The following is a 14,292-nucleotide window of genomic DNA, read 5'->3' on the forward strand; positions in this document are numbered from 1 at the left end:
TGCAATATAGCGCTCCTGTAACATTGTCTTCCTGTATTAGGACTGTTTCAGTCTGCAATATAGCGCTCCTGTAACATTGTCTTCCTGTATTAGGACTGTTTCAGTCTGCAATATAGCGCTCCTGTAACATTGTCTTCCTGTATTAGGACTGTTTCAGTCTGCAATATAGCGCTCCTGTAACATTGTCTTCCTGTATTAGGACTGTTTCAGTCTGCAATATAGCGCTCCTGTAACATTGTCTTCCTGTATTAGGACTGTTTCAGTCTGCAATATAGCGCTCCTGTAACATTGTCTTCCTGTATTAGGACAGTTTCAGTCTGCAATATAGCGCTCCTGTAACATTGTGTTCCTGACTACTGTACATTGTCTACATACTACTGCATATGCTACTGTAACATTGTCTTACTATTACTACTAATACAGTACTAACATTGTCTTCCTACTGTTTCAGTCTGCAATATACTCCTACTGTCTCCTGTATTACTGCACTATATACTACTAACATTGTGTTACTGCTACTGTTACAGCCTAATACTACTACATTACTACTACTAGGACTACTACTACTACTACATTACTACTATTAGACTGTTTCACTACTCCTACATTGTCTTACTATTACTACATTTACATCCTGTACATGTTCTGTATTAGGACTGTTTCAGACACTCTTATCCAGAGCAACTTTGCCTGTTAGCGCTCCTGTAACATTTCATCCTAAAATAATATAGGTGAACATTGTCTTCCTGTATCAAGTCATTCATCCTAAAATAAATAGGTGAGACAGCCACATATCACAGTCATTGCAGTCTGCAATAAGATAACATTGGTGAGACAGTCACATATCCTGTAACATTCATCCTGTATTAGGAGCAGTCTAAATAGGCTCCTGTAGACATTGTCTTCACATATCAAGTCATTCATCCTAAGATAACATTGGTGAGACAGCCACACATATCAAGTCCTGTAACATTCATCCTAAGATAAATAGCTCCTGTAACATTGTGTTCCTGATTGGCACTGCTGCACATATCAAGTCATTCATCCTTAGATAAATAGGCTCCTGTAACAGACAGGACTGTTTCAGCCTGCACATAGCGCTCCTGTAACATTGTCTTCCTGATAAATAGGACTGTTTCAGCCACATATCACAGTCATTCATCCTTAGATAAATAGGTGAACATTGCTTCCTGTATTAGGACTGTTTCAGCCTGCAATATAGTAACATTGTCTTCCTGTATTAGGATCAAATAGGTGAGACAACCTGTAACATTGTGTTCCTGTCATTCACTCCTGCAAAATGTAACATTGTGTTCCTGAGACAGCCACAATATCAAGTCATATCATACTCAGATAAATAGGTGAGACAACACTACTACTACTCAAGTACATTCATTCCTAAGATAAATATTGCTACTACAACCACATATCAACTACTATTCATCTATAAAATACTACTACTGCTACTATTACTACATTTACATTGTCATTCAGTCATTAAGCAGAAATAGGTGAGACAAGCAACTTTCGGTTAGTGCATTCATCCTAAAATAAATAGGTGAGACAGCCACATATCAAGTCATTCATCCTAAGATAAATAGGTGAGACAACCACATATCAAGTCATTCATCCTAAGATAAATAGGTGAGACAACCACATATCAAGTCATTCATCCTAAGATAAATAGGTGAGACAACCACATATCAAGTCATATAAGTACATTCTTCCTAAATGGGAGAAGTGGTGCTAATAGGACTTTTTTTCTGCTACTACTAATTATTATACTACTAATTCTACTAGTACTACTACTACTAATTCTACTACTACTACTACTACTACTATACTACTATACTACTACTATACTACTACTATACTACTACTCTATTACTACTACTACTACGACTACTACTATACTACTACTAATAATAATAATTATACTACTATTACTATACAACTACTGTACTACTACTACTAATCAAATGTTATTCTTCAAATGCTTCGTAAAAAGCAGGTGTGGACTAACAGTGAAATGCCAAAAAAAAAAAATCTAATAATAAATGTCTACTTACGGGCCCTTCCTAACAACGCAGCGGAGAAAGAAAATAGAGGAGTAATAATAAATACACAGTAAGTAACGATAACTTAGTTATACACTACATGACCATAAGTATGTGGACACCTGCTTGTCTAACATCTCATTCCAAAATCATGGGCATTAATATGGAGTTGGTCCCCCCCTTTGCTGCTAAAACAGCCTCCACTCTTCTGGAAAGGCTCTCCACTAGATGTTGGTACATTGTTGCGGGGACTTGCTTCCATTCACCCACAAGAGCATGAGTGAGGGCAGGCACTGATGTTGGGCGATTAGGCCTGGCTCGTAGTCGGAGTTCCAATTAATCTCAGAAGTGTTCGATGGGGTTGAGGTCAGGGCTCTGTGCAGGCCAGTCAAGTTCTTCCACACTGATCTCAACAGACCACTTCCGTATGGACATTGTCATGCTGAAACAGGAAAAGGCCTTCCCCAAACTGTTGCCAGAAAGTCGGAAGCACAGAATCGTCTAGAAAGTTATTGTATTCTGTAGCGTTAAGATTTCCTTTTCTGGAACTAAGGGGCATTGCCCGAACCATGAAAAACAGCCCCAGACCATTATTCCTCCACCACCAAACTTTACAGTGGGCACTATGCATTTGGGCAGGTAGTGTTCTCCTGGCATCTGCCAATCCCAGATTAGTTTAGTGTCCCGCTCCTTGAAAGCTGCAGTCCTAGCCTTTAGCTCAGTGTGGACGTTACCTGCAATCTATGGCTTCTGGTTGGGATATGTACATATAGTCACTATAGGGATAACGTCTTCAATGCATTTTTTAATGAAGCCGGTGACTGATGTGGTAAACTCCTCAATTCCATCAGATGAATCCCGGAACATATTCCTGTCTGTGCTCGTGAAACAGTCCTGTAGCTCAGCATCTGCTTCATCGGACCACTTCCGTATTGGGCGCATCACTGGTACTTCCTGTTTGACTTTTTGCTTGTAAACAGGAATCAGGAGGATAGACTTATGGTCAGATTTGCCAAATGGAGGGCGAGGGAGAGTTTTGTATGCTTTTCTGTTTGTGAAGTAAAGGTGGTCTAGAGTTTTTTTGCCTCTACTTGCACAGGTGACATGCTGGTAGAAATTAGGTCAAATGTAATTCAGTCACCGGCCACTAATTCTACTTCTACTTCTACTACTACTACCTACTACCCACTACCTACTACTACTATTTCTACTACTACTGCTGATACTACTACTACTACTACTGATACTATTACTACTAATACTACTATTGCTGCTACTGCTACAATTAATACTAGTACTGCTGCTATTACTACTAATGCTAATACTGCTACTACTAATACTACTAACACTGATGCTACTACTACTACTCTAGACTCTCATTCTACCATTATAACTACTCGTACTTCTGTATTGTCATACCTCCTTATAGGCTGCAGCAGCTTTGCCCCCTTATCTTCTCCATCTCAGCAGAATACAGTGGAGTGTGAAAGCTTTATGCTGTAGGTTATAGCCACACACACACACGCGCACACACGCACACGCACACACACACACACACACACACACACACACACACACACACACACACACACACACACACACACACACACACACACACACACACACACACACACACACACACACACACACACACACACACACACACACCTATGTAGAAGAGAATGCCAAAGGATGATCTGCTGCCATTGCTCTTTCAGACCTTAACAGACAGAAATGGTCTGTGGAGGTCAGGGTTGGTGTCAACTCAATTCCAACCAAATCCACTTAACCATCATCTCAACTTTAATGAATTGGACAGTTTCCCATTGCTTTCAATTATGATTTTCCACCTCAGTTCATCCAGGATATTTGAATGCCTTTTTCCTCAATTTGACACAGTTGGAACCTAAAGTAATTTACTTCCTGTCTCAGTGATACCATCCACTACTCCCCTGGCTGCTCTCTCTGATGACGGGCTTTGAAAAACAGATGCGCTCAACAAAGTGTGAACAGAGGTGATTGATAACCAATGCACCATGAGTATGTTTGGAGTGTGTATAACCGTGAAGGGGTTGTGGTTGTGGTAGCAGATGGTATAGTTTGTGTTTGATGCTGAATCAGGTTGTTTCATATCCCTAGTGAATACTAAAGCATGTCCATTCCCTCTGAGTTACTGTTAATGTGTTTTATGTCAGTCGTCTGGCTGGGAAAAGTAATGTGGTTATAAGAGAACCATAACAACATATCCATTCTGAGCCTGAGACCTGAGCGGATGCTGCATGGCCTCCTGAATTACACACAGATCCAAATAAACTGGACAGAAATATAGCAACAAAAAGAATGGGTAACACTTTATTTGCATAATCCATCTGGAGATGCTCTACAGACTATCAGTAACATTTCAACTTTATCAATCCCAACCTAACCCTAACCTTAACCTTTATCCTAACCCCCCTAACCTTTATCCTAACCCTAACTAACCTTAACCTTAACCCTTATCCTTAACCTTTATCCCTAACCCTAACCTTAACCTTTATCCTAACCCTAACCTTAACCTTTCTTACCCTAACCCTAACCTTATCCCAACCTTAACCTTAACCTTAACCTTTATCCTAACCCCTTAACCTTATCCTAACCCTAACCCTAAACTTATCCTAACTCTTATCCTAACCCTTAACCTTATCTAACCTTAACCTTAACCTTATCCTAACTAACCTAACCCTTAATCCTTATCCAACCTTAACCTTATCCTAACCCTAACCTTAACCTTTATCCTAACCCTAACCTTAACCCTTATCCTAACCCTAACCCTAAACTTATTAACTAACCTTATCCTAACCTTTATCCTAACCTTAACCTTTATCCTAACCTTAACCCTTATAACCTTTAACCCTAACCTTAACCTTTATCCTAACCCTAACCCTAACCCTAACCCTTTAACCTTAACCTTTTTAATCCTAACCCTAAACTTAACCTTTAACCTAACCCTAACTTAACCCTAAACTTAACTAACCTTAACCCTTCCTAACCTAACCTTTAACCTTTATCCTAACCCTAACCTTAACCCCTTAACTCTTATCCTAACCCTAACCTTAACCCTAACCTTAACCCTAACCTTAACCTTTATCCTAACCCTAACCTTAACCCTAAACTTAAACCTTAACCCTAACCTAACCCTTAACCTTTATCCTAACCCTAACCTTAACCTTTATAACCTAACCCTAACCTTATTAACCCTAACCTTAAACTTAACCTTTATCCTAACCCTAACCTTAACCCTAACCTTAACCTTTATCCTAACCCTAACCCTAACCTTAACCTTTATCCTAACCCTAACCTTAACCCTAAAACTTAACCTTTATCCTAACCCTAACCTTAACCCTAACCTTAACCTTTATCCTAACCCTAACCTTAACCCTAAACTTAACTCTTATCCTAACCTTTATCCTAACCTTAACCTTTAACCTTTTATCCTAACCTTAACCCTTATAACCTTAACCCTAAACTTAACTAACCTTAACCTTATCCTAACCCTAACCTTAATCCTAACCCTAACCTTAACCCTAACCTTAACCTTTATCCTAACCCTAACCTTAACCCTAAACTTAACTCTTATCCTAACCCTAACCTTAACTCTTATCCTAACCCTAACCTTATCCCAACCTTAACCCTTATCCTAACCCTAACCTTAACCTTTATCCTAACCCTAACCTTAACCCTTATCCTAACCCTAAACTTAACCCTAACCTTAACCTTTATCCTAACCTTAACCCTAAACTTAACCCTTATCCCAACCCTAACCTTAACCCTTATCCTAACCCTAACCTTAACCTTTATCCTAACCCTAACCTTAACCCTAAACTTAACTCTTATCCTAACCCTAACCTTAACCCTTATCCCAACCCTAATCTTAACCCTTATCCTAACCCTAAACTTAACCCTTATCCTAACCCTAACCTTAACCCTTATGCTAACCCTAAACTTAACCCTAGCCCAAATCCTAACCTTAACCCTTACCCTTAATCTATACATTACCTTATCTCTAATCGTAACCTTAGCAAGCAGTTGCTTATAAACATATAGTTTGTTGATAGTATGACCATCTTTAGAGCATCTACAGATGGACTGTCTGGACTATCCAAATAAAGTGTGACCAAAGAACGCTTATGGGCAGAACATCTTTGACAAATAACTCCTCTATTGAACACCCCATGTCTTACAGAGATATACCCTACTGGTTCTGAGAACTACCCTTCAAGGGTGACCAACCCTCCTCCTGAAGAGCTACTATGCAGGAATGCGCAGGACTTTTCGCTCCCATGAGTAGGGTTTGACCACCTCGAAATACACGAAGCAAAATACAATTTTGCCTGTTGGAATGCAGCCACTGAGTTGAGTGGCAGTTTGGAGATAAGGGGAACAGGTGGAAGAATGAAGATAAGAGGAAGAGGGGGGTGAGTGGAGGTGTTTGAAGGAGGGCGAAGGTGAAGGAGTGAAGACATTAACACCTCCTGTCTTGTCTGCAGATGTGTCCCTGGAGAGGTAGTGGACACCCACTCCTGACCTTCCTCCTCTCCTTTATCTGACCACCTCCTCAGGTCATACAACCTGTGATTGCAGAAGGGCTGTCTGTCTGAGAGAGTGAGAGGGAGTGGGAGAAAGAAAGAGTGGAGAGAGAAAAGAGAGAGAGTGAAGCAAGAGCGGAGAGACAGGGGGAGAGAGCGAGAGGGGAGGAAGAGTGGGTGAGAGAGAGAGAAAGAGAGAGAGAGCATTAATTAGGCACTAAGGCCTATGTTGCTGTTGTGGCGTACTAACTGCTGCCCCTGGTGTATGACACACCCATACTATCTCACTCTCTCAGCATATGAGTACTGTAGCCTTCCCTCTGCTAATGAAGGTGAATTCACCAATTTGTAAGTCGCTCTGGATAAGAGCGTCTGCTAAATGACTTAAATGTAAATGTAAATGTAAGAGGGCTGTGAACTCCCTTGGCCCCCAAACCCACCCCCAAACCATGCACACACACATACTCATACACGGATGGTCAGACAGGCACGAGCGCAGAGAGAGAAAGAGACAGAGGGAGCGAGAGACGCACACTCACATGTACACAGTATGTGTTCTCTCCCTCCCCCATGTACAACCCTCTGATGTCACTGCGTAGTACCAGGATCTAAAAGCCGTTTGTCTATTCCTATAAACATGTTTGTTCGCTGTCTTCTCCTTTAGTGCACTGAAGTAGGTGTGTGTGTGTGTGTGTGTGTGTGTGTGTGCCGTCACCTCCTCCTGTCACCAACGGAGGAAGATGTTCCTCCACAGCACTGCCACATACGAGATTTTAGCTTGTGTGTGTGTGCTTTCTGCAGACTTAATACTTAGTGTGAATCTGTGTTTGCGTCATAAGACTTGTGTGTGTGAGTGCGTGCGTGTGCATATGTGCGTGTGTGTGCGTGTGCATATGCGCGTGTGTGTGTGTAACCACAGAGAGTCATCAACAGGGATAGAAGGAGGTGATGTGGACAGCTCTAAGATTTATAATCTGCTTCCACTGAGAGAGTGAAGAGGAGGAGAGGAGAGGAGATAAGGAGAGGGAAGAGGGTGGAGATATAAGGATGGAGAGAAATGGAATCCTAAGGGAATGGAATTCTCTAGAATGTTCTGTGTTCCAGAAATGACTCCTACTAGTCCAGAATATAATACCACAAGCAGAGAATCCAGGACAAGCAGTGTGGCAAATAAGGTTCCCAAGGGGGCAAAAATTAAAACAAAGCTAAAGAAATATAATAAAAAAGGTGGAATATCTTCAGAATATACTGAGTATATTCACTCAGTGGCTAATTTATTAGGTACAGACCCCCCTTTGCCTACAGAACAGCCATAATTCTTCGGGGAATGGAAGCGTTGCTCAATTGGTATCTGGGGACATAACGTGTGTTAGCTTGCACTCTTCTTGCCATTCTCCTTCGACCTCTCATCAACGAGCTGTTTTCGCCCACAGGACTGCTCCTGACTTGATGTTTTTTGTTTGTCGCACCATTCTCAGTAAACCCTAGACACTGTTGTGTGTGAAAATCCCAGGCCTGCCGTTTCTGAGATACTGGAATCAGTGTGCCTGGTACCCATTGATCATACCACACTCAAAGTTGCTTAGGTCACTTGTTTTGCCCATTCTAACCTTCAATCGTACCATAACTGAATGTCTCGATGCCTGTCTGCCTTCTTTATTTAGCAAGCCACGGTCATGTGACTCACTGTCTGTAAGAGCGAACCATTTGTGAACAGGGTGGTGTACCCAATAAACTGGCCATTGAGTGTACATACACTGACTATAGAAAACATTAAAAACACCTGCTCTTTCCATGACATAGACTGACCAGATGAATCTAGGTAAGAGCTATGCTCCCTTATTGATGTCACTTGTTAAATCCAATTCAGTCAGTGCAGATGAAGGGGAGGAAACTGGTTAAAAAAAATCATTTTTAAGCCTTGAAACAATTGAGACATGGCTTGTGTATGTGTGCCATTCAGAGGGTGAATGAGCAAGACAAAAAATGTAAGTGCTTTTGGACGGTTTAAGGTAGTAGCTGCCAGGCGCACCGGTGTGTGTCAAGGGGGGCTTTCAGCTCAATTTTAGGTTGGTGTTCCTAATGTTTGGTACACGTTGTGTATATCACAGGAGGATGGTGAGGGGAGTACATCTCATAATAATGGCTGGAATGGAGTGAATGGAATCGTAACAACCACATGGAAACCACATGTTTGATACCATTCCAATAATTCCGTTCCAGTCATTACTATGAGCCCGTCCCCCCCCAATTAAAGTGCCACCGGCTGCCTGTGATATAGTACCAGTCAAAAGTTTGGACACACCTACTCATTCAAGGGATTTTCTTTATTTTTACTATTTTCTACATTGTAGAATAAAGTGAAGACATCAAAACTATGAAGTAACACATACGGAATAATGTAGTAACCTAAAAAATGTTAAACAAATGAAAATATATTTTATATTTGAGATTCTTCAATGTAGCCACCCTTTGCCTTTATGACAGCTCTGCACACTCTTGGCATTCTCTCAACCAGCTTCATGAGGTAGTCACCTGGAATGCATTTCAATTGACGTGCCTTGGTGTGCCTTGTTAAAAGTTAATTTGTGGAATTTCTTTCCTTCTTAATGTGTTTGTAGCCAATCAGTTGTGTTGTGACAAGGTATTTACTTATTTTTTATTTCAGCTTTATTTAACCAGGTAAGCTAGTTGAGAACAATTCTCATTTGCAACTGCGACCTGGCCAATATAAAGCATAACAGTTCGACACATGCAACAACACAGAGTTACACATGGAATGAACAAAACATACAGTCAATAATACAGTAGAAAAAAAAGAAAAAAAAGTCTATAGTGCAAATAAGGTCAAATAAGGGAGTTAAGGCAATAAATAGGCCATGGTGGCGAAGTAATTACAATATGGCAATTAAACACTGAAATGATAGATGTGCATTAAGATGGATGTGCAAGTAGAGATACTGTGGTGCCAAAGGAGCAAAATAAATAAATACAGTATGGGGATGAGGTAGATAGATGGGCTTTATACAGATGGGCTATGAACAGGTGCAGTGATCTGCATATGTGGGAACGGTCACGCCCTGATCTGTTTCACCTGTTCTTGTGCTTGTCTCCACCCCCCCACCCCCCATACCCGGTATATTTATCCCTGTGTTTCCTGTTTCCCTGTGCCAGTTCGTCTTGTTTGTCAAGTCAACCAGCATTTTTGTGGTGTCTCAGCTCCTGCTTTTCCCAGTGTCTCTTTTCTCGCCCTCCTGGTTTTGACCCTTGCCTGTCCTGACTCTGAGCCCGCCTGCCTGACCACTCTGTTTGCCCCTGACCTCAAGCCTGCCTATCGTCTGGTACTGTTTGGACCTGGTTTATGAACTTTCGCCTGTACCCGACCTGCCTTTTGCCTACCCCTCTTGTTATTATAAATATCGGAGCTCAACCATCTGCCTCCTGTGTCTACATTTGGGTCTCACCTTGTGCCCTTATAGGAACTCCTTCAAGACTATTGGAAAAGCATTCCTCATGAAGCGGGTTGAGAGAATGCCAAGAGTGTGCAAAGCTGTCATCAAGCTACTTTGGAGAATCTCAAATATAAAATATATTTGTTTAACACTTATTTGGTTACTACATGAGTCCAAATGTGTTCTTTCATAGTTTTGATGTCTTCACTATTATTCTACAATGTAGAAAATAGTAAAAACAAAGAAAAACTCTTGAATGAGTAGGTGTGTCCAAACTTTTGAATGTAACTGTATGTATTAACCACAGAGAGTTTTCGGAAGCTGTTGGGATTCTTCAGGCAGTGGACAATCCATTGCATTAGAACTGATTGGAATGGGAATACCCCTCCTGCTAATTCTAATTCTATGAATGCAGCGTTCCCTGCTTGATAGAACAACAGTCTCATCTCAAATTATGTAGAAAATTACAAATAACTGCAGCTGTTTATGCATGAAATCATACATTCTCCAAATTATGACATGGAATGGAGTTTGATGTCCTATTTCCACAGCATTTGTTAATGAATTCTATTGTGAGATGTAAAGAAACGAGGGAAACAGGACGATGACGCAGGGATGACACACACACACACACACACACACACACACACACACACACACACACACACACACACACACACACACACACACACACACAGAGACTTGGACTGCAGTTCCCTGAAGTGTGTGTGTGTGTGTGTGTGTGTGTGTGTGTGTGTGTGTGTGTGTGTGTGTGTGTGTGTGTGTGTGTGTGTGTTTTTCCCTGGGCCAGTGAAAGTGTCAGTCGATAGATGCATGGTGACAGGTCCTCTTTCTCAGCTTGCTGTGTGTGGGTGTTGCGTGTGCAGTGTGTGCAGGGGGAGGTGTGCTGATGTGTGTGTGTTTGTATGTCTGTTTGTCCACTGCAGGCCTCTGCAGCTGCTGTCACAGACATACCAACACACACCACACAGCATGTTGTTTTAAAACGACCTGGCTCTTTCATCTCCTAATCAGACTCAAACCAGATGTGAACTGAAAACTGTTTTTGTTTTGTAATGTTTGGAAAGAGAGAAAAATGTAACTTTCTGTACAGTTTTCATTCTCCTTTCCCAGATGAAAGAATGTTCTACTGTCGACAAGCAAACACCAGTCCCTGTTTGACCCAGCCATGTTATTAGAAAAGTGTGAATCAAACAGAAGTCTTTCTAGTGGCAAGTGTCCTTTGAGTGGGTCAGCGGAGAAGAGGTGTTGATTGAAAAGAGTTCCCATCAACACACACGGTCGTTTTTAATATCATGTTTACTTTCAGGTTCTCCAACAGACTTACTTCCTTTAGTCACAGGACTGGCTTTGATCTCAGCCCCGTTAGTCCTGCACACTGTGTGTGTGTGTGTGTGTGTGTGTGTGTGTGTGTGTGTGTGTGTGTGTGTGTGTGTGTGTGTGTGTGTGTGTGTGTGTGTGTGTGTGTGTGTGTGTGTGTATGTGCAAGTGTTTATATACAAACCACTCAGAGCAAACTCATTTCACATTGGTGTGTACGTGTGTTTGTTCAGCTTTGGATGGGAGATTTTACATTTGAATCAGCTGATGAGAGGAGAGGTGGAGAGGAGGAGAGGAGGAGATAAGGGGAGAGGTGGAGGAGGGGAGAGGTGGAGAGGAGGAGAGAAGGGGAGAGGTGGAGAGGAGGGGAGAGGTGGAGAGGAGGAGAGAAGGGGAGAGGTGGAGAGGAAAGGTGGAGAGGAGGGGAGAGGTGGAGAGGAGGGGAGAGGAAAGGTGGAGAGGAGGAGAGAAGGGGAGAGGTGGAGAGGAGGGGAGAGGTGGAGGAGGGGGAGGAAAGGTGGAGAGGAGGGGAGAGGTGGAGAGGAGGAGGGGAGAGGAAAGGTGGAGAGGAGGGGAGAGGTGGAGAGGAGGGGAGAGGAAAGGTGGAGAGGAGGAGAGGAGGAGAGGAGGAGAGGAGGAGAGAAGGTGGAGAGGAGGGGAGAGGTGGAGAGGGGGAGAGGAAAGGTGGAGCGGGGGAGAGGGAGGTGGAGAGGAGGAGAGGTGGAGAGGAGGAGAGGAGTGGAGAGGGAGAGGAGAGAGGGGAGACGAAAAGGTGGAGAGGAGGAGAGGAGGGGGAGGAGGTGAAGGGGGAGAGGAGGAGAGAAGGGGGGAGAGGTGGAGAGGTGGAGAGAGGAGAGGAGGGAGGTGGGAGGAGGAGAGGAGGGGGAGAGGTGGAGAGGAGGGGAGAGGTAGAGGGGAGAGGTGGAGAGGAGGGGAGGGGAGAGAAGTGGGGTTGAATGAGCCACTATGTAGCTGGAGGTGACTATATAACCATGGTAGTGTGCTAGTGTGTGTCAGGGTAGGAGGGGGGCAGTGAAGCTGATGTAATGTCATGTCGTGTGTGTTCTGTACACAGAGCTACTGTGGGCAGGGCTCGCCTCTTTAGAACATCTGTAATCCTTGTAACCAAGTCAAGGGGACCGTGTCATATTGTTCATGAGACATCAAGCCATTTGAAGGCTGCCACCACAGATATTACACAATATACTAATCTCTTCTTCTCTCCATCTGCACCATTCTATGGTTGTAGACTGATGTCATACAGTGTGTGTGTGTGTGTGTGTGCGTGAGCGTGTGTGATGATGAGTGATGTCTCATGGGGTGAGAGTGTCACGCCATTCTTGAACATTCTCCCTGACCCCTCCCCTGACTTCGCCCCCTCAACCCACCAATGTCACTCAAACACACTCATGCATGCATGCACACACACACACACTGTGACAGCAATCAGTCATGTTGCCATGCCGCCGGCGGTCACAGTAACCCCTGACATTTCTAATCATCAGGGAGAGAACATTTGTGACAGTACAGAAAGAATAGAGAGGAGAGAGGGAGAGGAGAGAAAGATGGAGGGGAGAGAATGAGTAGGCAAGAGAGAGAGAAAGTGAGAAACACACACCAGAAGGCAAGTCAACCGTCGCCTCTGGAGTGATCTGTACTCAGGGTTCAATACCCTGCTACCAGGAACTGAAAATGCCTCTAGATGTTTTCACTGAACAAGGAACAGAGACACACATCATTATCATCGGCTAGATTAGAACACTGTCAAGTAGAATATCTACAGCCGTGTATCCTTTAGGTTGGTGTATTTCAGTGTTTGCTGCGGGTCACCAGGATCAGGGTTGAGACAGACAGGACTGATGCATCTGTAACGAGTTAAATTCACTCCACAGCGAGCTTGAAATGTCGCCGATGGAGCTAACTAAATGGTACCTGTTGTATAGCTCAATCAGTTGGTACGCTGTCAAGGAGGACGTTTACGTGTGTCTGCGAGAAGAGGTTCACTGGTTTGAGCCCAGTATGGGGATAGGGCAGCGTTTCCCAAATGAGGGGTCGTGACCCTGATCCTGGTGACCCACAGCAAACACTATAATACACTGATTTGAAAATGGTGTCTTGAGGAAAAACTGAATAAAAACAATAATGGCTCTTGGTTCATAGAATATTATGACCTCATAACTGAAAGATAAGACTCTCAGGAAACATGTCTTCTGTTTCCCTCTACAACGCCCACAAAGCCTCATTAGAACTGGAGTAGCCTAATGAGGGTGGCATTTTCTGATAAAACTGACCAAGATGCACCTCCAACAACAACACATAAAACCTCACATAATTCTGCCTCAAAACAAGACCAGTGGCATATGGGCTTTTTAGGTAAGAGCTGATAGCCCTGTGATAAGCAGTGCCTACTTTGTCAAGAGCAGGGGCGCTAAATATTTTGCTTGTTGACAAGGTTCTGTTAATGAGGGATCCACAATGAATCTAACATAAATCATGTAGCAGATCTAGGATATGGTAGAAATAACATGTGGCCTCCTGCGTGGCGCAGTGGTCTAAGACACTGCATCACAGTGCTAGCTGTGCCACTAGAGATCCGTGTGTCCAGGCGGCCGCAACCGACAGACCCATGGGGCGGCACACAATTGTCCCATCGTCATCCGTGTTAGGGAGGGTTTGGCCTAGGGATGTTCTTGTCCCATCGCGCACTAGATAAAATGGCGGGCGCAATTCGCTGACACAATCGCCAACAGTGTTTCCTCCGACACATTGGTGCGACTTGGCTGGGTTGTGTTTGTACGGCTCTAGACCTTCGCCTCTCCCTGGAGATAGGCTGGAGATAAAATGGATGACAATGTAATGAGACAGACACCTTTCTGT

This window comes from Oncorhynchus masou, chromosome 11 (genome assembly GCF_036934945.1).
Source record: "Oncorhynchus masou masou isolate Uvic2021 chromosome 11, UVic_Omas_1.1, whole genome shotgun sequence".
Taxonomy (NCBI): domain Eukaryota; kingdom Metazoa; phylum Chordata; class Actinopteri; order Salmoniformes; family Salmonidae; genus Oncorhynchus; species Oncorhynchus masou.